General features: G+C 40.9%; 65 non-coding genes across 65 annotated transcripts; all 65 read right to left on the bottom strand.

The window, feature by feature from the left end:
* Positions 1-26: 26 nt before the first annotated feature.
* LOC143700512 (5S ribosomal RNA) lies at positions 27-145 on the bottom strand. Its single transcript, XR_013189400.1, has one exon. It is a non-coding gene; the product is annotated as a 5S ribosomal RNA (ribosomal RNA).
* Positions 146-517: 372 nt separating this feature from the next.
* LOC143700511 (5S ribosomal RNA) lies at positions 518-636 on the bottom strand. Its single transcript, XR_013189399.1, has one exon. It is a non-coding gene; the product is annotated as a 5S ribosomal RNA (ribosomal RNA).
* A 162-nt stretch (positions 637-798) lies between these two features.
* On the bottom strand, positions 799-917 carry LOC143700510 (5S ribosomal RNA). Its single transcript, XR_013189398.1, has one exon. It is a non-coding gene; the product is annotated as a 5S ribosomal RNA (ribosomal RNA).
* Positions 918-1,280: 363 nt separating this feature from the next.
* On the bottom strand, positions 1,281-1,399 carry LOC143700509 (5S ribosomal RNA). Its single transcript, XR_013189397.1, has one exon. It is a non-coding gene; the product is annotated as a 5S ribosomal RNA (ribosomal RNA).
* A 371-nt stretch (positions 1,400-1,770) lies between these two features.
* Positions 1,771-1,889, bottom strand: LOC143700508 (5S ribosomal RNA). Its single transcript, XR_013189396.1, has one exon. It is a non-coding gene; the product is annotated as a 5S ribosomal RNA (ribosomal RNA).
* A 372-nt stretch (positions 1,890-2,261) lies between these two features.
* LOC143700507 (5S ribosomal RNA) lies at positions 2,262-2,380 on the bottom strand. Its single transcript, XR_013189395.1, has one exon. It is a non-coding gene; the product is annotated as a 5S ribosomal RNA (ribosomal RNA).
* A 162-nt stretch (positions 2,381-2,542) lies between these two features.
* Positions 2,543-2,661, bottom strand: LOC143700506 (5S ribosomal RNA). Its single transcript, XR_013189394.1, has one exon. It is a non-coding gene; the product is annotated as a 5S ribosomal RNA (ribosomal RNA).
* A 162-nt stretch (positions 2,662-2,823) lies between these two features.
* LOC143700020 (5S ribosomal RNA) lies at positions 2,824-2,942 on the bottom strand. The gene has a single exon (XR_013188925.1). It is a non-coding gene; the product is annotated as a 5S ribosomal RNA (ribosomal RNA).
* Positions 2,943-3,105: 163 nt separating this feature from the next.
* LOC143700505 (5S ribosomal RNA) lies at positions 3,106-3,224 on the bottom strand. The gene has a single exon (XR_013189393.1). It is a non-coding gene; the product is annotated as a 5S ribosomal RNA (ribosomal RNA).
* A 162-nt stretch (positions 3,225-3,386) lies between these two features.
* LOC143700067 (5S ribosomal RNA) lies at positions 3,387-3,505 on the bottom strand. Its single transcript, XR_013188969.1, has one exon. It is a non-coding gene; the product is annotated as a 5S ribosomal RNA (ribosomal RNA).
* Positions 3,506-3,876: 371 nt separating this feature from the next.
* On the bottom strand, positions 3,877-3,995 carry LOC143700503 (5S ribosomal RNA). The gene has a single exon (XR_013189391.1). It is a non-coding gene; the product is annotated as a 5S ribosomal RNA (ribosomal RNA).
* A 363-nt stretch (positions 3,996-4,358) lies between these two features.
* Positions 4,359-4,477, bottom strand: LOC143700502 (5S ribosomal RNA). Its single transcript, XR_013189390.1, has one exon. It is a non-coding gene; the product is annotated as a 5S ribosomal RNA (ribosomal RNA).
* A 364-nt stretch (positions 4,478-4,841) lies between these two features.
* Positions 4,842-4,960, bottom strand: LOC143700501 (5S ribosomal RNA). Its single transcript, XR_013189389.1, has one exon. It is a non-coding gene; the product is annotated as a 5S ribosomal RNA (ribosomal RNA).
* A 161-nt stretch (positions 4,961-5,121) lies between these two features.
* LOC143700093 (5S ribosomal RNA) lies at positions 5,122-5,240 on the bottom strand. Its single transcript, XR_013188995.1, has one exon. It is a non-coding gene; the product is annotated as a 5S ribosomal RNA (ribosomal RNA).
* A 162-nt stretch (positions 5,241-5,402) lies between these two features.
* LOC143700500 (5S ribosomal RNA) lies at positions 5,403-5,521 on the bottom strand. The gene has a single exon (XR_013189388.1). It is a non-coding gene; the product is annotated as a 5S ribosomal RNA (ribosomal RNA).
* Positions 5,522-5,893: 372 nt separating this feature from the next.
* On the bottom strand, positions 5,894-6,012 carry LOC143700499 (5S ribosomal RNA). The gene has a single exon (XR_013189387.1). It is a non-coding gene; the product is annotated as a 5S ribosomal RNA (ribosomal RNA).
* Positions 6,013-6,174: 162 nt separating this feature from the next.
* LOC143700498 (5S ribosomal RNA) lies at positions 6,175-6,293 on the bottom strand. Its single transcript, XR_013189386.1, has one exon. It is a non-coding gene; the product is annotated as a 5S ribosomal RNA (ribosomal RNA).
* A 163-nt stretch (positions 6,294-6,456) lies between these two features.
* On the bottom strand, positions 6,457-6,575 carry LOC143700019 (5S ribosomal RNA). The gene has a single exon (XR_013188924.1). It is a non-coding gene; the product is annotated as a 5S ribosomal RNA (ribosomal RNA).
* A 163-nt stretch (positions 6,576-6,738) lies between these two features.
* Positions 6,739-6,857, bottom strand: LOC143700497 (5S ribosomal RNA). Its single transcript, XR_013189385.1, has one exon. It is a non-coding gene; the product is annotated as a 5S ribosomal RNA (ribosomal RNA).
* Positions 6,858-7,019: 162 nt separating this feature from the next.
* Positions 7,020-7,138, bottom strand: LOC143700496 (5S ribosomal RNA). Its single transcript, XR_013189384.1, has one exon. It is a non-coding gene; the product is annotated as a 5S ribosomal RNA (ribosomal RNA).
* A 371-nt stretch (positions 7,139-7,509) lies between these two features.
* LOC143700495 (5S ribosomal RNA) lies at positions 7,510-7,628 on the bottom strand. Its single transcript, XR_013189383.1, has one exon. It is a non-coding gene; the product is annotated as a 5S ribosomal RNA (ribosomal RNA).
* A 363-nt stretch (positions 7,629-7,991) lies between these two features.
* LOC143700493 (5S ribosomal RNA) lies at positions 7,992-8,110 on the bottom strand. The gene has a single exon (XR_013189382.1). It is a non-coding gene; the product is annotated as a 5S ribosomal RNA (ribosomal RNA).
* Positions 8,111-8,474: 364 nt separating this feature from the next.
* Positions 8,475-8,593, bottom strand: LOC143700491 (5S ribosomal RNA). Its single transcript, XR_013189380.1, has one exon. It is a non-coding gene; the product is annotated as a 5S ribosomal RNA (ribosomal RNA).
* A 161-nt stretch (positions 8,594-8,754) lies between these two features.
* LOC143700092 (5S ribosomal RNA) lies at positions 8,755-8,873 on the bottom strand. Its single transcript, XR_013188994.1, has one exon. It is a non-coding gene; the product is annotated as a 5S ribosomal RNA (ribosomal RNA).
* A 162-nt stretch (positions 8,874-9,035) lies between these two features.
* LOC143700490 (5S ribosomal RNA) lies at positions 9,036-9,154 on the bottom strand. Its single transcript, XR_013189379.1, has one exon. It is a non-coding gene; the product is annotated as a 5S ribosomal RNA (ribosomal RNA).
* Positions 9,155-9,526: 372 nt separating this feature from the next.
* Positions 9,527-9,645, bottom strand: LOC143700489 (5S ribosomal RNA). The gene has a single exon (XR_013189378.1). It is a non-coding gene; the product is annotated as a 5S ribosomal RNA (ribosomal RNA).
* Positions 9,646-9,807: 162 nt separating this feature from the next.
* On the bottom strand, positions 9,808-9,926 carry LOC143700488 (5S ribosomal RNA). The gene has a single exon (XR_013189376.1). It is a non-coding gene; the product is annotated as a 5S ribosomal RNA (ribosomal RNA).
* A 163-nt stretch (positions 9,927-10,089) lies between these two features.
* LOC143700018 (5S ribosomal RNA) lies at positions 10,090-10,208 on the bottom strand. The gene has a single exon (XR_013188923.1). It is a non-coding gene; the product is annotated as a 5S ribosomal RNA (ribosomal RNA).
* Positions 10,209-10,371: 163 nt separating this feature from the next.
* LOC143700487 (5S ribosomal RNA) lies at positions 10,372-10,490 on the bottom strand. The gene has a single exon (XR_013189375.1). It is a non-coding gene; the product is annotated as a 5S ribosomal RNA (ribosomal RNA).
* A 162-nt stretch (positions 10,491-10,652) lies between these two features.
* LOC143700486 (5S ribosomal RNA) lies at positions 10,653-10,771 on the bottom strand. Its single transcript, XR_013189374.1, has one exon. It is a non-coding gene; the product is annotated as a 5S ribosomal RNA (ribosomal RNA).
* A 372-nt stretch (positions 10,772-11,143) lies between these two features.
* Positions 11,144-11,262, bottom strand: LOC143700485 (5S ribosomal RNA). Its single transcript, XR_013189373.1, has one exon. It is a non-coding gene; the product is annotated as a 5S ribosomal RNA (ribosomal RNA).
* Positions 11,263-11,625: 363 nt separating this feature from the next.
* LOC143700484 (5S ribosomal RNA) lies at positions 11,626-11,744 on the bottom strand. Its single transcript, XR_013189372.1, has one exon. It is a non-coding gene; the product is annotated as a 5S ribosomal RNA (ribosomal RNA).
* Positions 11,745-12,118: 374 nt separating this feature from the next.
* Positions 12,119-12,237, bottom strand: LOC143700482 (5S ribosomal RNA). The gene has a single exon (XR_013189371.1). It is a non-coding gene; the product is annotated as a 5S ribosomal RNA (ribosomal RNA).
* A 372-nt stretch (positions 12,238-12,609) lies between these two features.
* Positions 12,610-12,728, bottom strand: LOC143700481 (5S ribosomal RNA). Its single transcript, XR_013189370.1, has one exon. It is a non-coding gene; the product is annotated as a 5S ribosomal RNA (ribosomal RNA).
* Positions 12,729-12,890: 162 nt separating this feature from the next.
* LOC143700479 (5S ribosomal RNA) lies at positions 12,891-13,009 on the bottom strand. Its single transcript, XR_013189368.1, has one exon. It is a non-coding gene; the product is annotated as a 5S ribosomal RNA (ribosomal RNA).
* A 162-nt stretch (positions 13,010-13,171) lies between these two features.
* LOC143700478 (5S ribosomal RNA) lies at positions 13,172-13,290 on the bottom strand. The gene has a single exon (XR_013189367.1). It is a non-coding gene; the product is annotated as a 5S ribosomal RNA (ribosomal RNA).
* Positions 13,291-13,662: 372 nt separating this feature from the next.
* On the bottom strand, positions 13,663-13,781 carry LOC143700477 (5S ribosomal RNA). The gene has a single exon (XR_013189366.1). It is a non-coding gene; the product is annotated as a 5S ribosomal RNA (ribosomal RNA).
* A 372-nt stretch (positions 13,782-14,153) lies between these two features.
* LOC143700476 (5S ribosomal RNA) lies at positions 14,154-14,272 on the bottom strand. The gene has a single exon (XR_013189365.1). It is a non-coding gene; the product is annotated as a 5S ribosomal RNA (ribosomal RNA).
* A 372-nt stretch (positions 14,273-14,644) lies between these two features.
* Positions 14,645-14,763, bottom strand: LOC143700475 (5S ribosomal RNA). Its single transcript, XR_013189364.1, has one exon. It is a non-coding gene; the product is annotated as a 5S ribosomal RNA (ribosomal RNA).
* Positions 14,764-14,925: 162 nt separating this feature from the next.
* On the bottom strand, positions 14,926-15,044 carry LOC143700474 (5S ribosomal RNA). Its single transcript, XR_013189363.1, has one exon. It is a non-coding gene; the product is annotated as a 5S ribosomal RNA (ribosomal RNA).
* Positions 15,045-15,206: 162 nt separating this feature from the next.
* Positions 15,207-15,325, bottom strand: LOC143700017 (5S ribosomal RNA). Its single transcript, XR_013188922.1, has one exon. It is a non-coding gene; the product is annotated as a 5S ribosomal RNA (ribosomal RNA).
* Positions 15,326-15,488: 163 nt separating this feature from the next.
* On the bottom strand, positions 15,489-15,607 carry LOC143700473 (5S ribosomal RNA). Its single transcript, XR_013189362.1, has one exon. It is a non-coding gene; the product is annotated as a 5S ribosomal RNA (ribosomal RNA).
* Positions 15,608-15,769: 162 nt separating this feature from the next.
* On the bottom strand, positions 15,770-15,888 carry LOC143700066 (5S ribosomal RNA). The gene has a single exon (XR_013188968.1). It is a non-coding gene; the product is annotated as a 5S ribosomal RNA (ribosomal RNA).
* Positions 15,889-16,251: 363 nt separating this feature from the next.
* LOC143700472 (5S ribosomal RNA) lies at positions 16,252-16,370 on the bottom strand. Its single transcript, XR_013189361.1, has one exon. It is a non-coding gene; the product is annotated as a 5S ribosomal RNA (ribosomal RNA).
* A 374-nt stretch (positions 16,371-16,744) lies between these two features.
* On the bottom strand, positions 16,745-16,863 carry LOC143700471 (5S ribosomal RNA). The gene has a single exon (XR_013189360.1). It is a non-coding gene; the product is annotated as a 5S ribosomal RNA (ribosomal RNA).
* Positions 16,864-17,235: 372 nt separating this feature from the next.
* On the bottom strand, positions 17,236-17,354 carry LOC143700470 (5S ribosomal RNA). The gene has a single exon (XR_013189359.1). It is a non-coding gene; the product is annotated as a 5S ribosomal RNA (ribosomal RNA).
* Positions 17,355-17,516: 162 nt separating this feature from the next.
* Positions 17,517-17,635, bottom strand: LOC143700468 (5S ribosomal RNA). Its single transcript, XR_013189357.1, has one exon. It is a non-coding gene; the product is annotated as a 5S ribosomal RNA (ribosomal RNA).
* Positions 17,636-17,797: 162 nt separating this feature from the next.
* LOC143700466 (5S ribosomal RNA) lies at positions 17,798-17,916 on the bottom strand. Its single transcript, XR_013189356.1, has one exon. It is a non-coding gene; the product is annotated as a 5S ribosomal RNA (ribosomal RNA).
* Positions 17,917-18,288: 372 nt separating this feature from the next.
* On the bottom strand, positions 18,289-18,407 carry LOC143700465 (5S ribosomal RNA). The gene has a single exon (XR_013189355.1). It is a non-coding gene; the product is annotated as a 5S ribosomal RNA (ribosomal RNA).
* Positions 18,408-18,779: 372 nt separating this feature from the next.
* Positions 18,780-18,898, bottom strand: LOC143700464 (5S ribosomal RNA). The gene has a single exon (XR_013189354.1). It is a non-coding gene; the product is annotated as a 5S ribosomal RNA (ribosomal RNA).
* A 372-nt stretch (positions 18,899-19,270) lies between these two features.
* Positions 19,271-19,389, bottom strand: LOC143700463 (5S ribosomal RNA). The gene has a single exon (XR_013189353.1). It is a non-coding gene; the product is annotated as a 5S ribosomal RNA (ribosomal RNA).
* Positions 19,390-19,557: 168 nt separating this feature from the next.
* Positions 19,558-19,676, bottom strand: LOC143700462 (5S ribosomal RNA). The gene has a single exon (XR_013189352.1). It is a non-coding gene; the product is annotated as a 5S ribosomal RNA (ribosomal RNA).
* Positions 19,677-19,838: 162 nt separating this feature from the next.
* LOC143700461 (5S ribosomal RNA) lies at positions 19,839-19,957 on the bottom strand. Its single transcript, XR_013189351.1, has one exon. It is a non-coding gene; the product is annotated as a 5S ribosomal RNA (ribosomal RNA).
* A 162-nt stretch (positions 19,958-20,119) lies between these two features.
* LOC143700016 (5S ribosomal RNA) lies at positions 20,120-20,238 on the bottom strand. The gene has a single exon (XR_013188921.1). It is a non-coding gene; the product is annotated as a 5S ribosomal RNA (ribosomal RNA).
* Positions 20,239-20,401: 163 nt separating this feature from the next.
* Positions 20,402-20,520, bottom strand: LOC143700460 (5S ribosomal RNA). Its single transcript, XR_013189350.1, has one exon. It is a non-coding gene; the product is annotated as a 5S ribosomal RNA (ribosomal RNA).
* A 162-nt stretch (positions 20,521-20,682) lies between these two features.
* Positions 20,683-20,801, bottom strand: LOC143700065 (5S ribosomal RNA). The gene has a single exon (XR_013188967.1). It is a non-coding gene; the product is annotated as a 5S ribosomal RNA (ribosomal RNA).
* A 363-nt stretch (positions 20,802-21,164) lies between these two features.
* Positions 21,165-21,283, bottom strand: LOC143700459 (5S ribosomal RNA). The gene has a single exon (XR_013189349.1). It is a non-coding gene; the product is annotated as a 5S ribosomal RNA (ribosomal RNA).
* A 374-nt stretch (positions 21,284-21,657) lies between these two features.
* Positions 21,658-21,776, bottom strand: LOC143700458 (5S ribosomal RNA). The gene has a single exon (XR_013189348.1). It is a non-coding gene; the product is annotated as a 5S ribosomal RNA (ribosomal RNA).
* A 372-nt stretch (positions 21,777-22,148) lies between these two features.
* Positions 22,149-22,267, bottom strand: LOC143700456 (5S ribosomal RNA). The gene has a single exon (XR_013189346.1). It is a non-coding gene; the product is annotated as a 5S ribosomal RNA (ribosomal RNA).
* A 162-nt stretch (positions 22,268-22,429) lies between these two features.
* LOC143700455 (5S ribosomal RNA) lies at positions 22,430-22,548 on the bottom strand. The gene has a single exon (XR_013189345.1). It is a non-coding gene; the product is annotated as a 5S ribosomal RNA (ribosomal RNA).
* A 162-nt stretch (positions 22,549-22,710) lies between these two features.
* LOC143700454 (5S ribosomal RNA) lies at positions 22,711-22,829 on the bottom strand. Its single transcript, XR_013189344.1, has one exon. It is a non-coding gene; the product is annotated as a 5S ribosomal RNA (ribosomal RNA).
* A 372-nt stretch (positions 22,830-23,201) lies between these two features.
* On the bottom strand, positions 23,202-23,320 carry LOC143700453 (5S ribosomal RNA). The gene has a single exon (XR_013189343.1). It is a non-coding gene; the product is annotated as a 5S ribosomal RNA (ribosomal RNA).
* A 371-nt stretch (positions 23,321-23,691) lies between these two features.
* On the bottom strand, positions 23,692-23,810 carry LOC143700452 (5S ribosomal RNA). Its single transcript, XR_013189342.1, has one exon. It is a non-coding gene; the product is annotated as a 5S ribosomal RNA (ribosomal RNA).
* Positions 23,811-24,182: 372 nt separating this feature from the next.
* Positions 24,183-24,301, bottom strand: LOC143700451 (5S ribosomal RNA). The gene has a single exon (XR_013189341.1). It is a non-coding gene; the product is annotated as a 5S ribosomal RNA (ribosomal RNA).
* A 162-nt stretch (positions 24,302-24,463) lies between these two features.
* LOC143700450 (5S ribosomal RNA) lies at positions 24,464-24,582 on the bottom strand. Its single transcript, XR_013189340.1, has one exon. It is a non-coding gene; the product is annotated as a 5S ribosomal RNA (ribosomal RNA).
* Between the last annotated feature and the right edge of the window lie 19 nt (positions 24,583-24,601).

Raw genomic sequence — 24,601 nt, 5'->3', positions numbered from 1 at the left:
TTTTTTTTTTTTTTTTTTTTTTTAAAAGCTTACAGCACCTGGTATTCCCAGGCGGTCTCCCATCCAAGTACTAACCAGGCCCGACCCTGCTTAGCTTCCGAGATCAGACGAGATCGGGCGTGCCCAAGGTGGTATGGCCGTAAGCGAATACTGCTGCCAAAATTGGGCTATTTAAAAGGTTAGACCATTAGTGAAGAAAACTAAGAACAACTTTTGAAAAAACTCAAGCTCTTTCATGCTTTCTGAAGAATCTCAGAGACTTTTTAAGGCTTTTTGAAGAAGCTCAGGGACTCTTTTTTTTTTTTCTTAAAAAAGCTTACAACACCTAGTATTCCCATGCGGCCTCCCATCCAAGTACTAACCAGGCCTTATTTAAAAGCTTAGACCATTAGTGAAGAAGACTAAGAAGAACTTTTGAAAAAACTCAAACTCTTTCATGCTTTCTGAAGAATCTCAGAGACTTTTTAAGGCTTTTTGAAGCTCAGGCACTCTTTTTTTTTTTTTTTTTTTTTTTAAAAGCTTACAGCACCTGGTATTCCCAGGCGGTCTCCCATCCAAGTACTAACCAGGCCCGACCCTGCTTAGCTTCCGAGATCAGACGAGATCGGGCGTGCCCAAGGTGGTATGGCCGTAAGCGAATACTGCTGCCAAAATTGGGCTATTTAAAAGGTTAGACCATTAGTGAAGAAAACTAAGAACAACTTTTGAAAAAACTCAAACTCTTTCATGCTTTCTGAAGAATCTCAGAGACTTTTTAAGGCTTTTTGAAGCTCAGGCACTCTTTTTTTTTTTTTTAAAAGCTTACAGCACCTGGTATTCCCAGGCGGTCTCCCATCCAAGTACTAACCAGGCCCGACCCTGCTTAGCTTCCGAGATCAGACGAGATCGGGCGTGCCCAAGGTGGTATGGCCGTAAGCTAAAACTGCTGCCAAAATTGGGCTATTTAAAAGGTTAGACCATTAGTGAAGAAAACTAAGAACAACTTTTGAAAAAACTCAAGCTCTTTCATGCTTTCTGAAGAATCTCAGAGACTTTTTAAGGCTTTTTGAAGAAGCTCAGGGACTCTTTTTTTTTTTTCTTAAAAAAGCTTACAACACCTAGTATTCCCATGCGGCCTCCCATCCAAGTACTAACCAGGCCTTATTTAAAAGCTTAGACCATTAGTGAAGAAGACTAAGAAGAACTTTTGAAAAAACTCAAACTCTTTCATGCTTTCTGAAGAATCTCAGAGACTTTTTAAGGCTTTTTGAAGCTCAGGCACTCTTTTTTTTTTTTTTAAAAGCTTACAGCACCTGGTATTCCCAGGCGGTCTCCCATCCAAGTACTAACCAGGCCCGACCCTGCTTAGCTTCCGAGATCAGACGAGATCGGGCGTGCCCAAGGTGGTATGGCCGTAAGCTAAAACTGCTGCCAAAATTGGGCTATTTAAAAGGTTAGACCATTAGTGAAGAAAACTAAGAACAACTTTTGAAAAAACTCAAGCTCTTTCATGCTTTCTGAAGAATCTCAGAGACTTTTTAAGGCTTTTTGAAGAAGCTCAGGGACTCTTTTTTTTTTTTCTTAAAAAAGCTTACAACACCTAGTATTCCCATGCGGCCTCCCATCCAAGTACTAACCAGGCCTTATTTAAAAGCTTAGACCATTAGTGAAGAAGACTAAGAAGAACTTTTGAAAAAACTCAAACTCTTTCATGCTTTCTGAAGAATCTCAGAGACTTTTTAAGGCTTTTTGAAGCTCAGGCACTCTTTTTTTTTTTTTTTTTTTTTTAAAAGCTTACAGCACCTGGTATTCCCAGGCGGTCTCCCATCCAAGTACTAACCAGGCCCGACCCTGCTTAGCTTCCGAGATCAGACGAGATCGGGCGTGCCCAAGGTGGTATGGCCGTAAGCGAATACTGCTGCCAAAATTGGGCTATTTAAAAGGTTAGACCATTAGTGAAGAAAACTAAGAACAACTTTTGAAAAAACTCAAGCTCTTTCATGCTTTCTGAAGAATCTCAGAGACTTTTTAAGGCTTTTTGAAGAAGCTCAGGGACTCTTTTTTTTTTTTCTTAAAAAAGCTTACAACACCTAGTATTCCCATGCGGCCTCCCATCCAAGTACTAACCAGGCCTTATTTAAAAGCTTAGACCATTAGTGAAGAAGACTAAGAAGAACTTTTGAAAAAACTCAAACTCTTTCATGCTTTCTGAAGAATCTCAGAGACTTTTTAAGGCTTTTTGAAGCTCAGGCACTCTTTTTTTTTTTTTTTTTTTTTTTAAAAGCTTACAGCACCTGGTATTCCCAGGCGGTCTCCCATCCAAGTACTAACCAGGCCCGACCCTGCTTAGCTTCCGAGATCAGACGAGATCGGGCGTGCCCAAGGTGGTATGGCCGTAAGCGAATACTGCTGCCAAAATTGGGCTATTTAAAAGGTTAGACCATTAGTGAAGAAAACTAAGAACAACTTTTGAAAAAACTCAAACTCTTTCATGCTTTCTGAAGAATCTCAGAGACTTTTTAAGGCTTTTTGAAGCTCAGGCACTCTTTTTTTTTTTTTTAAAAGCTTACAGCACCTGGTATTCCCAGGCGGTCTCCCATCCAAGTACTAACCAGGCCCGACCCTGCTTAGCTTCCGAGATCAGACGAGATCGGGCGTGCCCAAGGTGGTATGGCCGTAAGCGAATACTGCTGCCAAAATTGGGCTATTTAAAAGGTTAGACCATTAGTGAAGAAAACTAAGAACAACTTTTGAAAAAACTCAAACTCTTTCATGCTTTCTGAAGAATCTCAGAGACTTTTTAAGGCTTTTTGAAGCTCAGGCACTCTTTTTTTTTTTTTTAAAAGCTTACAGCACCTGGTATTCCCAGGCGGGCTCCCATCCAAGTACTAACCAGGCCCGACCCTGCTTAGCTTCCGAGATCAGACGAGATCGGGCGTGCCCAAGGTGGTATGGCCGTAAGCGAATACTGCTGCCAAAATTGGGCTATTTAAAAGGTTAGACCATTAGTGAAGAAAACTAAGAACAACTTTTGAAAAAACTCAAACTCTTTCATGCTTTCTGAAGAATCTCAGAGACTTTTTAAGGCTTTTTGAAGCTCAGGCACTCTTTTTTTTTTTTTTTAAAAGCTTACAGCACCTGGTATTCCCAGGCGGTCTCCCATCCAAGTACTAACCAGGCCCGACCCTGCTTAGCTTCCGAGATCAGACGAGATCGGGCGTGCCCAAGGTGGTATGGCCGTAAGCGAATACTGCTGCCAAAATTGGGCTATTTAAAAGGTTAGACCATTAGTGAAGAAAACTAAGAACAACTTTTGAAAAAACTCAAACTCTTTCATGCTTTCTGAAGAATCTCAGAGACTTTTTAAGGCTTTTTGAAGCTCAGGCACTCTTTTTTTTTTTTTTAAAAGCTTACAGCACCTGGTATTCCCAGGCGGTCTCCCATCCAAGTACTAAGCAGGCCCGACCCTGCTTAGCTTCCGAGATCAGACGAGATCGGGCGTGCCCAAGGTGGTATGGCCGTAAGCTAAAACTGCTGCCAAAATTGGGCTATTTAAAAGGTTAGACCATTAGTGAAGAAAACTAAGAACAACTTTTGAAAAAACTCAAGCTCTTTCGTGCTTTCTGAAGAATCTCAGAGACTTTTTAAGGCTTTTTGAAGAAGCTCAGGGACTCTTTTTTTTTTTTCTTAAAAAAGCTTACAACACCTAGTATTCCCATGCGGCCTCCCATCCAAGTACTAACCAGGCCTTATTTAAAAGCTTAGACCATTAGTGAAGAAGACTAAGAAGAACTTTTGAAAAAACTCAAACTCTTTCATGCTTTCTGAAGAATCTCAGAGACTTTTTAAGGCTTTTTGAAGCTCAGGCACTCTTTTTTTTTTTTTTTTTTTTTTAAAAGCTTACAGCACCTGGTATTCCCAGGCGGTCTCCCATCCAAGTACTAACCAGGCCCGACCCTGCTTAGCTTCCGAGATCAGACGAGATCGGGCGTGCCCAAGGTGGTATGGCCGTAAGCTAAAACTGCTGCCAAAATTGGGCTATTTAAAAGGTTAGACCATTAGTGAAGAAAACTAAGAACAACTTTTGAAAAAACTCAAGCTCTTTCATGCTTTCTGAAGAATCTCAGAGACTTTTTAAGGCTTTTTGAAGAAGCTCAGGGACTCTTTTTTTTTTTTCTTAAAAAAGCTTACAACACCTAGTATTCCCATGCGGCCTCCCATCCAAGTACTAACCAGGCCTTATTTAAAAGCTTAGACCATTAGTGAAGAAGACTAAGAAGAACTTTTGAAAAAACTCAAACTCTTTCATGCTTTCTGAAGAATCTCAGAGACTTTTTAAGGCTTTTTGAAGCTCAGGCACTCTTTTTTTTTTTTTTAAAAGCTTACAGCACCTGGTATTCCCAGGCGGTCTCCCATCCAAGTACTAACCAGGCCCGACCCTGCTTAGCTTCCGAGATCAGACGAGATCGGGCGTGCCCAAGGTGGTATGGCCGTAAGCTAAAACTGCTGCCAAAATTGGGCTATTTAAAAGGTTAGACCATTAGTGAAGAAAACTAAGAACAACTTTTGAAAAAACTCAAGCTCTTTCATGCTTTCTGAAGAATCTCAGAGACTTTTTAAGGCTTTTTGAAGAAGCTCAGGGACTCTTTTTTTTTTTTTCTTAAAAAAGCTTACAACACCTAGTATTCCCATGCGGCCTCCCATCCAAGTACTAACCAGGCCTTATTTAAAAGCTTAGACCATTAGTGAAGAAGACTAAGAAGAACTTTTGAAAAAACTCAAACTCTTTCATGCTTTCTGAAGAATCTCAGAGACTTTTTAAGGCTTTTTGAAGCTCAGGCACTCTTTTTTTATTTTTTAAAAGCTTACAGCACCTGGTATTCCCAGGCGGTCTCCCATCCAAGTACTAACCAGGCCCGACCCTGCTTAGCTTCCGAGATCAGACGAGATCGGGCGTGCCCAAGGTGGTATGGCCGTAAGCGAATACTGCTGCCAAAATTGGGCTATTTAAAAGGTTAGACCATTAGTGAAGAAAACTAAGAACAACTTTTGAAAAAACTCAAACTCTTTCATGCTTTCTGAAGAATCTCAGAGACTTTTTAAGGCTTTTTGAAGCTCAGGCACTCTTTTTTTTTTTTTAAAAGCTTACATTACCTGGTATTCCCAGGCGGTCTCCCATCCAAGTACTAACCAGGCCCGACCCTGCTTAGCTTCCGAGATCAGACGAGATCGGGCGTGCCCAAGGTGGTATGGCCGTAAGCGAATACTGCTGCCAAAATTGGGCTATTTAAAAGGTTAGACCATTAGTGAAGAAAACTAAGAACAACTTTTGAAAAAACTCAAACTCTTTCATGCTTTCTGAAGAATCTCAGAGACTTTTTAAGGCTTTTTGAAGCTCAGGCACTCTTTTTTTTTTTTTTAAAAGCTTACAGCACCTGGTATTCCCAGGCGGTCTCCCATCCAAGTACTAACCAGGCCCGACCCTGCTTAGCTTCCGAGATCAGACGAGATCGGGCGTGCCCAAGGTGGTATGGCCGTAAGCTAAAACTGCTGCCAAAATTGGGCTATTTAAAAGGTTAGACCATTAGTGAAGAAAACTAAGAACAACTTTTGAAAAAACTCAAGCTCTTTCATGCTTTCTGAAGAATCTCAGAGACTTTTTAAGGCTTTTTGAAGAAGCTCAGGGACTCTTTTTTTTTTTTCTTAAAAAAGCTTACAACACCTAGTATTCCCATGCGGCCTCCCATCCAAGTACTAACCAGGCCTTATTTAAAAGCTTAGACCATTAGTGAAGAAGACTAAGAAGAACTTTTGAAAAAACTCAAACTCTTTCATGCTTTCTGAAGAATCTCAGAGACTTTTTAAGGCTTTTTGAAGCTCAGGCACTCTTTTTTTTTTTTTTTTTTTTTTTAAAAGCTTACAGCACCTGGTATTCCCAGGCGGTCTCCCATCCAAGTACTAACCAGGCCCGACCCTGCTTAGCTTCCGAGATCAGACGAGATCGGGCGTGCCCAAGGTGGTATGGCCGTAAGCGAATACTGCTGCCAAAATTGGGCTATTTAAAAGGTTAGACCATTAGTGAAGAAAACTAAGAACAACTTTTGAAAAAACTCAAACTCTTTCATGCTTTCTGAAGAATCTCAGAGACTTTTTAAGGCTTTTTGAAGCTCAGGCACTCTTTTTTTTTTTTTTAAAAGCTTACAGCACCTGGTATTCCCAGGCGGTCTCCCATCCAAGTACTAACCAGGCCCGACCCTGCTTAGCTTCCGAGATCAGACGAGATCGGGCGTGCCCAAGGTGGTATGGCCGTAAGCGAATACTGCTGCCAAAATTGGGCTATTTAAAAGGTTAGACCATTAGTGAAGAAAACTAAGAACAACTTTTGAAAAAACTCAAACTCTTTCATGCTTTCTGAAGAATCTCAGAGACTTTTTAAGGCTTTTTGAAGCTCAGGCACTCTTTTTTTTTTTTTTTAAAAGCTTACAGCACCTGGTATTCCCAGGCGGGCTCCCATCCAAGTACTAACCAGGCCCGACCCTGCTTAGCTTCCGAGATCAGACGAGATCGGGCGTGCCCAAGGTGGTATGGCCGTAAGCGAATACTGCTGCCAAAATTGGGCTATTTAAAAGGTTAGACCATTAGTGAAGAAAACTAAGAACAACTTTTGAAAAAACTCAAACTCTTTCATGCTTTCTGAAGAATCTCAGAGACTTTTTAAGGCTTTTTGAAGCTCAGGCACTCTTTTTTTTTTTTTTTAAAAGCTTACAGCACCTGGTATTCCCAGGCGGTCTCCCATCCAAGTACTAACCAGGCCCGACCCTGCTTAGCTTCCGAGATCAGACGAGATCGGGCGTGCCCAAGGTGGTATGGCCGTAAGCGAATACTGCTGCCAAAATTGGGCTATTTAAAAGGTTAGACCATTAGTGAAGAAAACTAAGAACAACTTTTGAAAAAACTCAAACTCTTTCATGCTTTCTGAAGAATCTCAGAGACTTTTTAAGGCTTTTTGAAGCTCAGGCACTCTTTTTTTTTTTTTTAAAAGCTTACAGCACCTGGTATTCCCAGGCGGTCTCCCATCCAAGTACTAACCAGGCCCGACCCTGCTTAGCTTCCGAGATCAGACGAGATCGGGCGTGCCCAAGGTGGTATGGCCGTAAGCTAAAACTGCTGCCAAAATTGGGCTATTTAAAAGGTTAGACCATTAGTGAAGAAAACTAAGAACAACTTTTGAAAAAACTCAAGCTCTTTCATGCTTTCTGAAGAATCTCAGAGACTTTTTAAGGCTTTTTGAAGAAGCTCAGGGACTCTTTTTTTTTTTTCTTAAAAAAGCTTACAACACCTAGTATTCCCATGCGGCCTCCCATCCAAGTACTAACCAGGCCTTATTTAAAAGCTTAGACCATTAGTGAAGAAGACTAAGAAGAACTTTTGAAAAAACTCAAACTCTTTCATGCTTTCTGAAGAATCTCAGAGACTTTTTAAGGCTTTTTGAAGCTCAGGCACTCTTTTTTTTTTTTTTTTTTTTTTAAAAGCTTACAGCACCTGGTATTCCCAGGCGGTCTCCCATCCAAGTACTAACCAGGCCCGACCCTGCTTAGCTTCCGAGATCAGACGAGATCGGGCGTGCCCAAGGTGGTATGGCCGTAAGCTAAAACTGCTGCCAAAATTGGGCTATTTAAAAGGTTAGACCATTAGTGAAGAAAACTAAGAACAACTTTTGAAAAAACTCAAGCTCTTTCATGCTTTCTGAAGAATCTCAGAGACTTTTTAAGGCTTTTTGAAGAAGCTCAGGGACTCTTTTTTTTTTTTCTTAAAAAAGCTTACAACACCTAGTATTCCCATGCGGCCTCCCATCCAAGTACTAACCAGGCCTTATTTAAAAGCTTAGACCATTAGTGAAGAAGACTAAGAAGAACTTTTGAAAAAACTCAAACTCTTTCATGCTTTCTGAAGAATCTCAGAGACTTTTTAAGGCTTTTTGAAGCTCAGGCACTCTTTTTTTTTTTTTTAAAAGCTTACAGCACCTGGTATTCCCAGGCGGTCTCCCATCCAAGTACTAACCAGGCCCGACCCTGCTTAGCTTCCGAGATCAGACGAGATCGGGCGTGCCCAAGGTGGTATGGCCGTAAGCTAAAACTGCTGCCAAAATTGGGCTATTTAAAAGGTTAGACCATTAGTGAAGAAAACTAAGAACAACTTTTGAAAAAACTCAAGCTCTTTCATGCTTTCTGAAGAATCTCAGAGACTTTTTAAGGCTTTTTGAAGAAGCTCAGGGACTCTTTTTTTTTTTTTCTTAAAAAAGCTTACAACACCTAGTATTCCCATGCGGCCTCCCATCCAAGTACTAACCAGGCCTTATTTAAAAGCTTAGACCATTAGTGAAGAAGACTAAGAAGAACTTTTGAAAAAACTCAAACTCTTTCATGCTTTCTGAAGAATCTCAGAGACTTTTTAAGGCTTTTTGAAGCTCAGGCACTCTTTTTTTTTTTTTTAAAAGCTTACAGCACCTGGTATTCCCAGGCGGTCTCCCATCCAAGTACTAACCAGGCCCGACCCTGCTTAGCTTCCGAGATCAGACGAGATCGGGCGTGCCCAAGGTGGTATGGCCGTAAGCGAATACTGCTGCCAAAATTGGGCTATTTAAAAGGTTAGACCATTAGTGAAGAAAACTAAGAACAACTTTTGAAAAAACTCAAACTCTTTCATGCTTTCTGAAGAATCTCAGAGACTTTTTAAGGCTTTTTGAAGCTCAGGCACTCTTTTTTTTTTTTTAAAAGCTTACATTACCTGGTATTCCCAGGCGGTCTCCCATCCAAGTACTAACCAGGCCCGACCCTGCTTAGCTTCCGAGATCAGACGAGATCGGGCGTGCCCAAGGTGGTATGGCCGTAAGCGAATACTGCTGCCAAAATTGGGCTATTTAAAAGGTTAGACCATTAGTGAAGAAAACTAAGAACAACTTTTGAAAAAACTCAAACTCTTTCATGCTTTCTGAAGAATCTCAGAGACTTTTTAAGGCTTTTTGAAGCTCAGGCACTCTTTTTTTTTTTTTTAAAAGCTTACAGCACCTGGTATTCCCAGGCGGTCTCCCATCCAAGTACTAACCAGGCCCGACCCTGCTTAGCTTCCGAGATCAGACGAGATCGGGCGTGCCCAAGGTGGTATGGCCGTAAGCTAAAACTGCTGCCAAAATTGGGCTATTTAAAAGGTTAGACCATTAGTGAAGAAAACTAAGAACAACTTTTGAAAAAACTCAAGCTCTTTCATGCTTTCTGAAGAATCTCAGAGACTTTTTAAGGCTTTTTGAAGAAGCTCAGGGACTCTTTTTTTTTTTTCTTAAAAAAGCTTACAACACCTAGTATTCCCATGCGGCCTCCCATCCAAGTACTAACCAGGCCTTATTTAAAAGCTTAGACCATTAGTGAAGAAGACTAAGAAGAACTTTTGAAAAAACTCAAACTCTTTCATGCTTTCTGAAGAATCTCAGAGACTTTTTAAGGCTTTTTGAAGCTCAGGCACTCTTTTTTTTTTTTTTTTTTTTTTTAAAAGCTTACAGCACCTGGTATTCCCAGGCGGTCTCCCATCCAAGTACTAACCAGGCCCGACCCTGCTTAGCTTCCGAGATCAGACGAGATCGGGCGTGCCCAAGGTGGTATGGCCGTAAGCGAATACTGCTGCCAAAATTGGGCTATTTAAAAGGTTAGACCATTAGTGAAGAAAACTAAGAACAACTTTTGAAAAAACTCAAACTCTTTCATGCTTTCTGAAGAATCTCAGAGACTTTTTAAGGCTTTTTGAAGCTCAGGCACTCTTTTTTTTTTTTTTAAAAGCTTACAGCACCTGGTATTCCCAGGCGGTCTCCCATCCAAGTACTAACCAGGCCCGACCCTGCTTAGCTTCCGAGATCAGACGAGATCGGGCGTGCCCAAGGTGGTATGGCCGTAAGCGAATACTGCTGCCAAAATTGGGCTATTTAAAAGGTTAGACCATTAGTGAAGAAAACTAAGAACAACTTTTGAAAAAACTCAAACTCTTTCATGCTTTCTGAAGAATCTCAGAGACTTTTTAAGGCTTTTTGAAGCTCAGGCACTCTTTTTTTTTTTTTTTAAAAGCTTACAGCACCTGGTATTCCCAGGCGGGCTCCCATCCAAGTACTAACCAGGCCCGACCCTGCTTAGCTTCCGAGATCAGACGAGATCGGGCGTGCCCAAGGTGGTATGGCCGTAAGCGAATACTGCTGCCAAAATTGGGCTATTTAAAAGGTTAGACCATTAGTGAAGAAAACTAAGAACAACTTTTGAAAAAACTCAAACTCTTTCATGCTTTCTGAAGAATCTCAGAGACTTTTTAAGGCTTTTTGAAGCTCAGGCACTCTTTTTTTTTTTTTTTAAAAGCTTACAGCACCTGGTATTCCCAGGCGGTCTCCCATCCAAGTACTAACCAGGCCCGACCCTGCTTAGCTTCCGAGATCAGACGAGATCGGGCGTGCCCAAGGTGGTATGGCCGTAAGCAAATACTGCTGCCAAAATTGGGCTATTTAAAAGGTTAGACCATTAGTGAAGAAAACTAAGAACAACTTTTGAAAAAACTCAAACTCTTTCATGCTTTCTGAAGAATCTCAGAGACTTTTTAAGGCTTTTTGAAGCTCAGGCACTCTTTTTTTTTTTTTTAAAAGCTTACAGCACCTGGTATTCCCAGGCGGTCTCCCATCCAAGTACTAACCAGGCCCGACCCTGCTTAGCTTCCGAGATCAGACGAGATCGGGCGTGCCCAAGGTGGTATGGCCGTAAGCTAAAACTGCTGCCAAAATTGGGCTATTTAAAAGGTTAGACCATTAGTGAAGAAAACTAAGAACAACTTTTGAAAAAACTCAAGCTCTTTCATGCTTTCTGAAGAATCTCAGAGACTTTTTAAGGCTTTTTGAAGAAGCTCAGGGACTCTTTTTTTTTTTTCTTAAAAAAGCTTACAACACCTAGTATTCCCATGCGGCCTCCCATCCAAGTACTAACCAGGCCTTATTTAAAAGCTTAGACCATTAGTGAAGAAGACTAAGAAGAACTTTTGAAAAAACTCAAACTCTTTCATGCTTTCTGAAGAATCTCAGAGACTTTTTAAGGCTTTTTGAAGCTCAGGCACTCTTTTTTTTTTTTTTTTTTTTTTTAAAAGCTTACAGCACCTGGTATTCCCAGGCGGTCTCCCATCCAAGTACTAACCAGGCCCGACCCTGCTTAGCTTCCGAGATCAGACGAGATCGGGCGTGCCCAAGGTGGTATGGCCGTAAGCTAAAACTGCTGCCAAAATTGGGCTATTTAAAAGGTTAGACCATTAGTGAAGAAAACTAAGAACAACTTTTGAAAAAACTCAAGCTCTTTCATGCTTTCTGAAGAATCTCAGAGACTTTTTAAGGCTTTTTGAAGAAGCTCAGGGACTCTTTTTTTTTTTTCTTAAAAAAGCTTACAACACCTAGTATTCCCATGCGGCCTCCCATCCAAGTACTAACCAGGCCTTATTTAAAAGCTTAGACCATTAGTGAAGAAGACTAAGAAGAACTTTTGAAAAAACTCAAACTCTTTCATGCTTTCTGAAGAATCTCAGAGACTTTTTAAGGCTTTTTGAAGCTCAGGCACTCTTTTTTTTTTTTTTAAAAGCTTACAGCACCTGGTATTCCCAGGCGGTCTCCCATCCAAGTACTAACCAGGCCCGACCCTGCTTAGCTTCCGAGATCAGACGAGATCGGGCGTGCCCAAGGTGGTATGGCCGTAAGCTAAAACTGCTGCCAAAATTGGGCTATTTAAAAGGTTAGACCATTAGTGAAGAAAACTAAGAACAACTTTTGAAAAAACTCAAGCTCTTTCATGCTTTCTGAAGAATCTCAGAGACTTTTTAAGGCTTTTTGAAGAAGCTCAGGGACTCTTTTTTTTTTTTCTTAAAAAAGCTTACAACACCTAGTATTCCCATGCGGCCTCCCATCCAAGTACTAACCAGGCCTTATTTAAAAGCTTAGACCATTAGTGAAGAAGACTAAGAAGAACTTTTGAAAAAACTCAAACTCTTTCATGCTTTCTGAAGAATCTCAGAGACTTTTTAAGGCTTTTTGAAGCTCAGGCACTCTTTTTTTTTTTTTTTTTTTTTTTTTAAAAGCTTACAGCACCTGGTATTCCCAGGCGGTCTCCCATCCAAGTACTAACCAGGCCCGACCCTGCTTAGCTTCCGAGATCAGACGAGATCGGGCGTGCCCAAGGTGGTATGGCCGTAAGCTAAAACTGCTGCCAAAATTGGGCTATTTAAAAGGTTAGACCATTAGTGAAGAAAACTAAGAACAACTTTTGAAAAAACTCAAGCTCTTTCATGCTTTCTGAAGAATCTCAGAGACTTTTTAAGGCTTTTTGAAGAAGCTCAGGGACTCTTTTTTTTTTTTCTTAAAAAAGCTTACAACACCTAGTATTCCCATGCGGCCTCCCATCCAAGTACTAACCAGGCCTTATTTAAAAGCTTAGACCATTAGTGAAGAAGACTAAGAAGAACTTTTGAAAAAACTCAAACTCTTTCATGCTTTCTGAAGAATCTCAGAGACTTTTTAAGGCTTTTTGAAGCTCAGGCACTCTTTTTTTTTTTTTTTTTTTTTTTAAAAGCTTACAGCACCTGGTATTCCCAGGCGGTCTCCCATCCAAGTACTAACCAGGCCCGACCCTGCTTAGCTTCCGAGATCAGACGAGATCGGGCGTGCCCAAGGTGGTATGGCCGTAAGCGAATACTGCTGCCAAAATTGGGCTATTTAAAAGGTTAGACCATTAGTGAAGAAAACTAAGAACAACTTTTGAAAAAACTCAAACTCTTTCATGCTTTCTGAAGAATCTCAGAGACTTTTTAAGGCTTTTTGAAGCTCAGGCACTCTTTTTTTTTTTTTTAAAAGCTTACAGCACCTGGTATTCCCAGGCGGTCTCCCATCCAAGTACTAACCAGGCCCGACCCTGCTTAGCTTCCGAGATCAGACGAGATCGGGCGTGCCCAAGGTGGTATGGCCGTAAGCGAATACTGCTGCCAAAATTGGGCTATTTAAAAGGTTAGACCATTAGTGAAGAAAACTAAGAACAACTTTTGAAAAAACTCAAACTCTTTCATGCTTTCTGAAGAATCTCAGAGACTTTTTAAGGCTTTTTGAAGCTCAGGCACTCTTTTTTTTTTTTTTAAAAGCTTACAGCACCTGGTATTCCCAGGCGGTCTCCCATCCAAGTACTAACCAGGCCCGACCCTGCTTAGCTTCCGAGATCAGACGAGATCGGGCGTGCCCAAGGTGGTATGGCCGTAAGCTAAAACTGCTGCCAAAATTGGGCTATTTAAAAGGTTAGACCATTAGTGAAGAAAACTAAGAACAACTTTTGAAAAAACTCAAGCTCTTTCATGCTTTCTGAAGAATCTCAGAGACTTTTTAAGGCTTTTTGAAGAAGCTCAGGGACTCTTTTTTTTTTTTCTTAAAAAAGCTTACAACACCTAGTATTCCCATGCGGCCTCCCATCCAAGTACTAACCAGGCCTTATTTAAAAGCTTAGACCATTAGTGAAGAAGACTAAGAAGAACTTTTGAAAAAACTCAAACTCTTTCATGCTTTCTGAAGAATCTCAGAGACTTTTTAAGGCTTTTTGAAGCTCAGGCACTCTTTTTTTTTTTTTTTTTTTTTTTAAAAGCTTACAGCACCTGGTATTCCCAGGCGGTCTCCCATCCAAGTACTAACCAGGCCCGACCCTGCTTAGCTTCCGAGATCAGACGAGATCGGGCGTGCCCAAGGTGGTATGGCCGTAAGCTAAAACTGCTGCCAAAATTGGGCTATTTAAAAGGTTAGACCATTAGTGAAGAAAACTAAGAACAACTTTTGAAAAAACTCAAGCTCTTTCATGCTTTCTGAAGAATCTCAGAGACTTTTTAAGGCTTTTTGAAGAAGCTCAGGGACTCTTTTTTTTTTTTCTTAAAAAAGCTTACAACACCTAGTATTCCCATGCGGCCTCCCATCCAAGTACTAACCAGGCCTTATTTAAAAGCTTAGACCATTAGTGAAGAAGACTAAGAAGAACTTTTGAAAAAACTCAAACTCTTTCATGCTTTCTGAAGAATCTCAGAGACTTTTTAAGGCTTTTTGAAGCTCAGGCACTCTTTTTTTTTTTTTTTTTTTTTTTAAAAGCTTACAGCACCTGGTATTCCCAGGCGGTCTCCCATCCAAGTACTAACCAGGCCCGACCCTGCTTAGCTTCCGAGATCAGACGAGATCGGGCGTGCCCAAGGTGGTATGGCCGTAAGCGAATACTGCTGCCAAAATTGGGCTATTTAAAAGGTTAGACCATTAGTGAAGAAAACTAAGAACAACTTTTGAAAAAACTCAAGCTCTTTCATGCTTTCTGAAGAATCTCAGAGACTTTTTAAGGCTTTTTGAAGAAGCTCAGGGACTCTTTTTTTTTTTTCTTAAAAAAGCTTACAACACCTAGTATTCCCATGCGGCCTCCCATCCAAGTACTAACCAGGCCTTATTTAAAAGCTTAGACCATTAGTGAAGAAGACTAAGAAGAACTTTTGAAAAAACTCAAACTCTTTCATGCTTTCTGAAGAATCTCAGAGACTTTTTAAGGCTTTTTGAAGCTCAGGCACTCTTTTTTTTTTTTTTTTTTTTTTTAAAAGCTTACAGCACCTGGTATTCCCAGGCGGTCTCCCATCCAAGTACTAACCAGGCCCGACCCTGCTTAGCTTCCGAGATCAGACGAGATCGGGCGTGCCCAAGGTGGTATGGCCGTAAGCGAATACTGCTGCCAAAATTGGGCTATTTAAAAGGTTAGACCATTAGTGAAGAAAACTAAGAACAACTTTTGAAAAAACTCAAACTCTTTCATGCTTTCTGAAGAATCTCAGAGACTTTTTAAGGCTTTTTGAAGCTCAGGCACTCTTTTTTTTTTTTTTAAAAGCTTACAGCACCTGGTATTCCCAGGCGGTCTCCCATCCAAGTACTAACCAGGCCCGACCCTGCTTAGCTTCCGAGATCAGACGAGATCGGGCGTGCCCAAGGTGGTATGGCCGTAAGCGAATACTGCTGCCAAAATTGGGCTATTTAAAAGGTTAGACCATTAGTGAAGAAAACTAAGAACAACTTTTGAAAAAACTCAAACTCTTTCATGCTTTCTGAAGAATCTCAGAGACTTTTTAAGGCTTTTTGAAGCTCAGGCACTCTTTTTTTTTTTTTTAAAAGCTTACAGCACCTGGTATTCCCAGGCGGGCTCCCATCCAAGTACTAACCAGGCCCGACCCTGCTTAGCTTCCGAGATCAGACGAGATCGGGCGTGCCCAAGGTGGTATGGCCGTAAGCGAATACTGCTGCCAAAATTGGGCTATTTAAAAGGTTAGACCATTAGTGAAGAAAACTAAGAACAACTTTTGAAAAAACTCAAACTCTTTCATGCTTTCTGAAGAATCTCAGAGACTTTTTAAGGCTTTTTGAAGCTCAGGCACTCTTTTTTTTTTTTTTTAAAAGCTTACAGCACCTGGTATTCCCAGGCGGTCTCCCATCCAAGTACTAACCAGGCCCGACCCTGCTTAGCTTCCGAGATCAGACGAGATCGGGCGTGCCCAAGGTGGTATGGCCGTAAGCGAATACTGCTGCCAAAATTGGGCTATTTAAAAGGTTAGACCATTAGTGAAGAAAACTAAGAACAACTTTTGAAAAAACTCAAACTCTTTCATGCTTTCTGAAGAATCTCAGAGACTTTTTAAGGCTTTTTGAAGCTCAGGCACTCTTTTTTTTTTTTTTAAAAGCTTACAGCACCTGGTATTCCCAGGCGGTCTCCCATCCAAGTACTAAGCAGGCCCGACCCTGCTTAGCTTCCGAGATCAGACGAGATCGGGCGTGCCCAAGGTGGTATGGCCGTAAGCTAAAACTGCTGCCAAAATTGGGCTATTTAAAAGGTTAGACCATTAGTGAAGAAAACTAAGAACAACTTTTGAAAAAACTCAAGCTCTTTCATGCTTTCTGAAGAATCTCAGAGACTTTTTAAGGCTTTTTGAAGAAGCTCAGGGACTCTTTTTTTTTTTTCTTAAAAAAGCTTACAACACCTAGTATTCCCATGCGGCCTCCCATCCAAGTACTAACCAGGCCTTATTTAAAAGCTTAGACCATTAGTGAAGAAGACTAAGAAGAACTTTTGAAAAAACTCAAACTCTTTCATGCTTTCTGAAGAATCTCAGAGACTTTTTAAGGCTTTTTGAAGCTCAGGCACTCTTTTTTTTTTTTTTAAAAGCTTACAGCACCTGGTATTCCCAGGCGGTCTCCCATCCAAGTACTAACCAGGCCCGACCCTGCTTAGCTTCCGAGATCAGACGAGATCGGGCGTGCCCAAGGTGGTATGGCCGTAAGCTAAAACTGCTGCCAAAATTGGGCTATTTAAAAGGTTAGACCATTAGTGAAGAAAACTAAGAACAACTTTTGAAAAAACTCAAGCTCTTTCATGCTTTCTGAAGAATCTCAGAGACTTTTTAAGGCTTTTTGAAGAAGCTCAGGGACTCTTTTTTTTTTTTCTTAAAAAAGCTTACAACACCTAGTATTCCCATGCGGCCTCCCATCCAAGTACTAACCAGGCCTTATTTAAAAGCTTAGACCATTAGTGAAGAAGACTAAGAAGAACTTTTGAAAAAACTCAAACTCTTTCATGCTTTCTGAAGAATCTCAGAGACTTTTTAAGGCTTTTTGAAGCTCAGGCACTCTTTTTTTTTTTTTTTTTTTTTTTTTAAAAGCTTACAGCACCTGGTATTCCCAGGCGGTCTCCCATCCAAGTACTAACCAGGCCCGACCCTGCTTAGCTTCCGAGATCAGACGAGATCGGGCGTGCCCAAGGTGGTATGGCCGTAAGCTAAAACTGCTGCCAAAATTGGGCTATTTAAAAGGTTAGACCATTAGTGAAGAAAACTAAGAACAACTTTTGAAAAAACTCAAGCTCTTTCATGCTTTCTGAAGAATCTCAGAGACTTTTTAAGGCTTTTTGAAGAAGCTCAGGGACTCTTTTTTTTTTTTCTTAAAAAAGCTTACAACACCTAGTATTCCCATGCGGCCTCCCATCCAAGTACTAACCAGGCCTTATTTAAAAGCTTAGACCATTAGTGAAGAAGACTAAGAAGAACTTTTGAAAAAACTCAAACTCTTTCATGCTTTCTGAAGAATCTCAGAGACTTTTTAAGGCTTTTTGAAGCTCAGGCACTCTTTTTTTTTTTTTTTTTTTTTTTAAAAGCTTACAGCACCTGGTATTCCCAGGCGGTCTCCCATCCAAGTACTAACCAGGCCCGACCCTGCTTAGCTTCCGAGATCAGACGAGATCGGGCGTGCCCAAGGTGGTATGGCCGTAAGCGAATACTGCTGCCAAAATTGGGCTATTTAAAAGGTTAGACCATTAGTGAAGAAAACTAAGAACAACTTTTGAAAAAACTCAAACTCTTTCATGCTTTCTGAAGAATCTCAGAGACTTTTTAAGGCTTTTTGAAGCTCAGGCACTCTTTTTTTTTTTTTTAAAAGCTTACAGCACCTGGTATTCCCAGGCGGTCTCCCATCCAAGTACTAACCAGGCCCGACCCTGCTTAGCTTCCGAGATCAGACGAGATCGGGCGTGCCCAAGGTGGTATGGCCGTAAGCGAATACTGCTGCCAAAATTGGGCTATTTAAAAGGTTAGACCATTAGTGAAGAAAACTAAGAACAACTTTTGAAAAAACTCAAACTCTTTCATGCTTTCTGAAGAATCTCAGAGACTTTTTAAGGCTTTTTGAAGCTCAGGCACTCTTTTTTTTTTTTTTAAAAGCTTACAGCACCTGGTATTCCCAGGCGGTCTCCCATCCAAGTACTAACCAGGCCCGACCCTGCTTAGCTTCCGAGATCAGACGAGATCGGGCGTGCCCAAGGTGGTATGGCCGTAAGCTAAAACTGCTGCCAAAATTGGGCTATTTAAAAGGTTAGACCATTAGTGAAGAAAACTAAGAACAACTTTTGAAAAAACTCAAGCTCTTTCATGCTTTCTGAAGAATCTCAGAGACTTTTTAAGGCTTTTTGAAGAAGCTCAGGGACTCTTTTTTTTTTTTCTTAAAAAAGCTTACAACACCTAGTATTCCCATGCGGCCTCCCATCCAAGTACTAACCAGGCCTTATTTAAAAGCTTAGACCATTAGTGAAGAAGACTAAGAAGAACTTTTGAAAAAACTCAAACTCTTTCATGCTTTCTGAAGAATCTCAGAGACTTTTTAAGGCTTTTTGAAGCTCAGGCACTCTTTTTTTTTTTTTTTTTTTTTTTAAAAGCTTACAGCACCTGGTATTCCCAGGCGGTCTCCCATCCAAGTACTAACCAGGCCCGACCCTGCTTAGCTTCCGAGATCAGACGAGATCGGGCGTGCCCAAGGTGGTATGGCCGTAAGCTAAAACTGCTGCCAAAATTGGGCTATTTAAAAGGTTAGACCATTAGTGAAGAAAACTAAGAACAACTTTTGAAAAAACTCAAGCTCTTTCATGCTTTCTGAAGAATCTCAGAGACTTTTTAAGGCTTTTTGAAGAAGCTCAGGGACTCTTTTTTTTTTTTCTTAAAAAAGCTTACAACACCTAGTATTCCCATGCGGCCTCCCATCCAAGTACTAACCAGGCCTTATTTAAAAGCTTAGACCATTAGTGAAGAAGACTAAGAAGAACTTTTGAAAAAACTCAAACTCTTTCATGCTTTCTGAAGAATCTCAGAGACTTTTTAAGGCTTTTTGAAGCTCAGGCACTCTTTTTTTTTTTTTTTTTTTTTTTAAAAGCTTACAGCACCTGGTATTCCCAGGCGGTCTCCCATCCAAGTACTAACCAGGCCCGACCCTGCTTAGCTTCCGAGATCAGACGAGATCGGGCGTGCCCAAGGTGGTATGGCCGTAAGCGAATACTGCTGCCAAAATTGGGCTATTTAAAAGGTTAGACCATTAGTGAAGAAAACTAAGAACAACTTTTGAAAAAACTCAAGCTCTTTCATGCTTTCTGAAGAATCTCAGAGACTTTTTAAGGCTTTTTGAAGAAGCTCAGGGACTCTTTTTTTTTTTTCTTAAAAAAGCTTACAACACCTAGTATTCCCATGCGGCCTCCCATCCAAGTACTAACCAGGCCTTATTTAAAAGCTTAGACCATTAGTGAAGAAGACTAAGAAGAACTTTTGAAAAAACTCAAACTCTTTCATGCTTTCTGAAGAATCTCAGAGACTTTTTAAGGCTTTTTGAAGCTCAGGCACTCTTTTTTTTTTTTTTTTTTTTTTTAAAAGCTTACAGCACCTGGTATTCCCAGGCGGTCTCCCATCCAAGTACTAACCAGGCCCGACCCTGCTTAGCTTCCGAGATCAGACGAGATCGGGCGTGCCCAAGGTGGTATGGCCGTAAGCGAATACTGCTGCCAAAATTGGGCTATTTAAAAGGTTAGACCATTAGTGAAGAAAACTAAGAACAACTTTTGAAAAAACTCAAACTCTTTCATGCTTTCTGAAGAATCTCAGAGACTTTTTAAGGCTTTTTGAAGCTCAGGCACTCTTTTTTTTTTTTTTTTTTTTAAAAGCTTACAGCACCTGGTATTCCCAGGCGGTCTCCCATCCAAGTACTAACCAGGCCCGACCCTGCTTAGCTTCCGAGATCAGACGAGATCGGGCGTGCCCAAGGTGGTATGGCCGTAAGCGAATACTGCTGCCAAAATTGGGCTATTTAAAAGGTTAGACCATTAGTGAAGAAAACTAAGAACAACTTTTGAAAAAACTCAAACTCTTTCATGCTTTCTGAAGAATCTCAGAGACTTTTTAAGGCTTTTTGAAGCTCAGGCACTCTTTTTTTTTTTTTTAAAAGCTTACAGCACCTGGTATTCCCAGGCGGTCTCCCATCCAAGTACTAACCAGGCCCGACCCTGCTTAGCTTCCGAGATCAGACGAGATCGGGCGTGCCCAAGGTGGTATGGCCGTAAGCGAATACTGCTGCCAAAATTGGGCTATTTAAAAGGTTAGACCATTAGTGAAGAAAACTAAGAACAACTTTTGAAAAAACTCAAACTCTTTCATGCTTTCTGAAGAATCTCAGAGACTTTTTAAGGCTTTTTGAAGCTCAGGCACTCTTTTTTTTTTTTTTAAAAGCTTACAGCACCTGGTATTCCCAGGCGGGCTCCCATCCAAGTACTAACCAGGCCCGACCCTGCTTAGCTTCCGAGATCAGACGAGATCGGGCGTGCCCAAGGTGGTATGGCCGTAAGCGAATACTGCTGCCAAAATTGGGCTATTTAAAAGGTTAGACCATTAGTGAAGAAAACTAAGAACAACTTTTGAAAAAACTCAAACTCTTTCATGCTTTCTGAAGAATCTCAGAGACTTTTTAAGGCTTTTTGAAGCTCAGGCACTCTTTTTTTTTTTTTTTAAAAGCTTACAGCACCTGGTATTCCCAGGCGGTCTCCCATCCAAGTACTAACCAGGCCCGACCCTGCTTAGCTTCCGAGATCAGACGAGATCGGGCGTGCCCAAGGTGGTATGGCCGTAAGCGAATACTGCTGCCAAAATTGGGCTATTTAAAAGGTTAGACCATTAGTGAAGAAAACTAAGAACAACTTTTGAAAAAACTCAAACTCTTTCATGCTTTCTGAAGAATCTCAGAGACTTTTTAAGGCTTTTTGAAGCTCAGGCACTCTTTTTTTTTTTTTTAAAAGCTTACAGCACCTGGTATTCCCAGGCGGTCTCCCATCCAAGTACTAAGCAGGCCCGACCCTGCTTAGCTTCCGAGATCAGACGAGATCGGGCGTGCCCAAGGTGGTATGGCCGTAAGCTAAAACTGCTGCCAAAATTGGGCTATTTAAAAGGTTAGACCATTAGTGAAGAAAACTAAGAACAACTTTTGAAAAAACTCAAGCTCTTTCATGCTTTCTGAAGAATCTCAGAGACTTTTTAAGGCTTTTTGAAGAAGCTCAGGGACTCTTTTTTTTTTTTCTTAAAAAAGCTTACAACACCTAGTATTCCCATGCGGCCTCCCATCCAAGTACTAACCAGGCCTTATTTAAAAGCTTAGACCATTAGTGAAGAAGACTAAGAAGAACTTTTGAAAAAACTCAAACTCTTTCATGCTTTCTGAAGAATCTCAGAGACTTTTTAAGGCTTTTTGAAGCTCAGGCACTCTTTTTTTTTTTTTTAAAAGCTTACAGCACCTGGTATTCCCAGGCGGTCTCCCATCCAAGTACTAACCAGGCCCGACCCTGCTTAGCTTCCGAGATCAGACGAGATCGGGCGTGCCCAAGGTGGTATGGCCGTAAGCTAAAACTGCTGCCAAAATTGGGCTATTTAAAAGGTTAGACCATTAGTGAAGAAAACTAAGAACAACTTTTGAAAAAACTCAAGCTCTTTCATGCTTTCTGAAGAATCTCAGAGACTTTTTAAGGCTTTTTGAAGAAGCTCAGGGACTCTTTTTTTTTTTTCTTAAAAAAGCTTACAACACCTAGTATTCCCATGCGGCCTCCCATCCAAGTACTAACCAGGCCTTATTTAAAAGCTTAGACCATTAGTGAAGAAGACTAAGAAGAACTTTTGAAAAAACTCAAACTCTTTCATGCTTTCTGAAGAATCTCAGAGACTTTTTAAGGCTTTTTGAAGCTCAGGCACTCTTTTTTTTTTTTTTTTTTTTTTTTTAAAAGCTTACAGCACCTGGTATTCCCAGGCGGTCTCCCATCCAAGTACTAACCAGGCCCGACCCTGCTTAGCTTCCGAGATCAGACGAGATCGGGCGTGCCCAAGGTGGTATGGCCGTAAGCTAAAACTGCTGCCAAAATTGGGCTATTTAAAAGGTTAGACCATTAGTGAAGAAAACTAAGAACAACTTTTGAAAAAACTCAAGCTCTTTCATGCTTTCTGAAGAATCTCAGAGACTTTTTAAGGCTTTTTGAAGAAGCTCAGGGACTCTTTTTTTTTTTTCTTAAAAAAGCTTACAACACCTAGTATTCCCATGCGGCCTCCCATCCAAGTACTAACCAGGCCTTATTTAAAAGCTTAGACCATTAGTGAAGAAGACTAAGAAGAACTTTTGAAAAAACTCAAACTCTTTCATGCTTTCTGAAGAATCTCAGAGACTTTTTAAGGCTTTTTGAAGCTCAGGCACTCTTTTTTTTTTTTTTTTTTTTTTTAAAAGCTTACAGCACCTGGTATTCCCAGGCGGTCTCCCATCCAAGTACTAACCAGGCCCGACCCTGCTTAGCTTCCGAGATCAGACGAGATCGGGCGTGCCCAAGGTGGTATGGCCGTAAGCGAATACTGCTGCCAAAATTGGGCTATTTAAAAGGTTAGACCATTAGTGAAGAAAACTAAGAACAACTTTTGAAAAAACTCAAACTCTTTCATGCTTTCTGAAGAATCTCAGAGACTTTTTAAGGCTTTTTGAAGCTCAGGCACTCTTTTTTTTTTTTTTAAAAGCTTACAGCACCTGGTATTCCCAGGCGGTCTCCCATCCAAGTACTAACCAGGCCCGACCCTGCTTAGCTTCCGAGATCAGACGAGATCGGGCGTGCCCAAGGTGGTATGGCCGTAAGCGAATACTGCTGCCAAAATTGGGCTATTTAAAAGGTTAGACCATTAGTGAAGAAAACTAAGAACAACTTTTGAAAAAACTCAAACTCTTTCATGCTTTCTGAAGAATCTCAGAGACTTTTTAAGGCTTTTTGAAGCTCAGGCACTCTTTTTTTTTTTTTTAAAAGCTTACAGCACCTGGTATTCCCAGGCGGTCTCCCATCCAAGTACTAACCAGGCCCGACCCTGCTTAGCTTCCGAGATCAGACGAGATCGGGCGTGCCCAAGGTGGTATGGCCGTAAGCTAAAACTGCTGCCAAAATTGGGCTATTTAAAAGGTTAGACCATTAGTGAAGAAAACTAAGAACAACTTTTGAAAAAACTCAAGCTCTTTCATGCTTTCTGAAGAATCTCAGAGACTTTTTAAGGCTTTTTGAAGAAGCTCAGGGACTCTTTTTTTTTTTTCTTAAAAAAGCTTACAACACCTAGTATTCCCATGCGGCCTCCCATCCAAGTACTAACCAGGCCTTATTTAAAAGCTTAGACCATTAGTGAAGAAGACTAAGAAGAACTTTTGAAAAAACTCAAACTCTTTCATGCTTTCTGAAGAATCTCAGAGACTTTTTAAGGCTTTTTGAAGCTCAGGCACTCTTTTTTTTTTTTTTTTTTTTTTTAAAAGCTTACAGCACCTGGTATTCCCAGGCGGTCTCCCATCCAAGTACTAACCAGGCCCGACCCTGCTTAGCTTCCGAGATCAGACGAGATCGGGCGTGCCCAAGGTGGTATGGCCGTAAGCTAAAACTGCTGCCAAAATTGGGCTATTTAAAAGGTTAGACCATTAGTGAAGAAAACTAAGAACAACTTTTGAAAAAACTCAAGCTCTTTCATGCTTTCTGAAGAATCTCAGAGACTTTTTAAGGCTTTTTGAAGAAGCTCAGGGACTCTTTTTTTTTTTTCTTAAAAAAGCTTACAACACCTAGTATTCCCATGCGGCCTCCCATCCAAGTACTAACCAGGCCTTATTTAAAAGCTTAGACCATTAGTGAAGAAGACTAAGAAGAACTTTTGAAAAAACTCAAACTCTTTCATGCTTTCTGAAGAATCTCAGAGACTTTTTAAGGCTTTTTGAAGCTCAGGCACTCTTTTTTTTTTTTTTTTTTTTTTAAAAGCTTACAGCACCTGGTATTCCCAGGCGGTCTCCCATCCAAGTACTAACCAGGCCCGACCCTGCTTAGCTTCCGAGATCAGACGAGATCGGGCGTGCCCAAGGTGGTATGGCCGTAAGCGAATACTGCTGCCAAAATTGGGCTATTTAAAAGGTTAGACCATTAGTGAAGAAAACTAAGAACAACTTTTGAAAAAACTCAAGCTCTTTCATGCTTTCTGAAGAATCTCAGAGACTTTTTAAGGCTTTTTGAAGAAGCTCAGGGACTCTTTTTTTTTTTTCTTAAAAAAGCTTACAACACCTAGTATTCCCATGCGGCCTCCCATCCAAGTACTAACCAGGCCTTATTTAAAAGCTTAGACCATTAGTGAAGAAGACTAAGAAGAACTTTTGAAAAAACTCAAACTCTTTCATGCTTTCTGAAGAATCTCAGAGACTTTTTAAGGCTTTTTGAAGCTCAGGCACTCTTTTTTTTTTTTTTTTTTTTTTTAAAAGCTTACAGCACCTGGTATTCCCAGGCGGTCTCCCATCCAAGTACTAACCAGGCCCGACCCTGCTTAGCTTCCGAGATCAGACGAGATCGGGCGTGCCCAAGGTGGTATGGCCGTAAGCGAATACTGCTGCCAAAATTGGGCTATTTAAAAGGTTAGACCATTAGTGAAGAAAACTAAGAACAACTTTTGAAAAAACTCAAACTCTTTCATGCTTTCTGAAGAATCTCAGAGACTTTTTAAGGCTTTTTGAAGCTCAGGCACTCTTTTTTTTTTTTTTAAAAGCTTACAGCACCTGGTATTCCCAGGCGGTCTCCCATCCAAGTACTAACCAGGCCCGACCCTGCTTAGCTTCCGAGATCAGACGAGATCGGGCGTGCCCAAGGTGGTATGGCCGTAAGCGAATACTGCTGCCAAAATT

The sequence above is a fragment of the Siphateles boraxobius genome, unplaced genomic scaffold, assembly GCF_051911475.1.
Source record: "Siphateles boraxobius isolate OS27281-9 unplaced genomic scaffold, OSU_SipBor_1 317, whole genome shotgun sequence".
NCBI classification, from domain to species: domain Eukaryota; kingdom Metazoa; phylum Chordata; class Actinopteri; order Cypriniformes; family Leuciscidae; genus Siphateles; species Siphateles boraxobius.
Note: the sequence above shows the minus strand (reverse complement) of the source record. Positions and strands in the feature narration are given on the sequence as shown.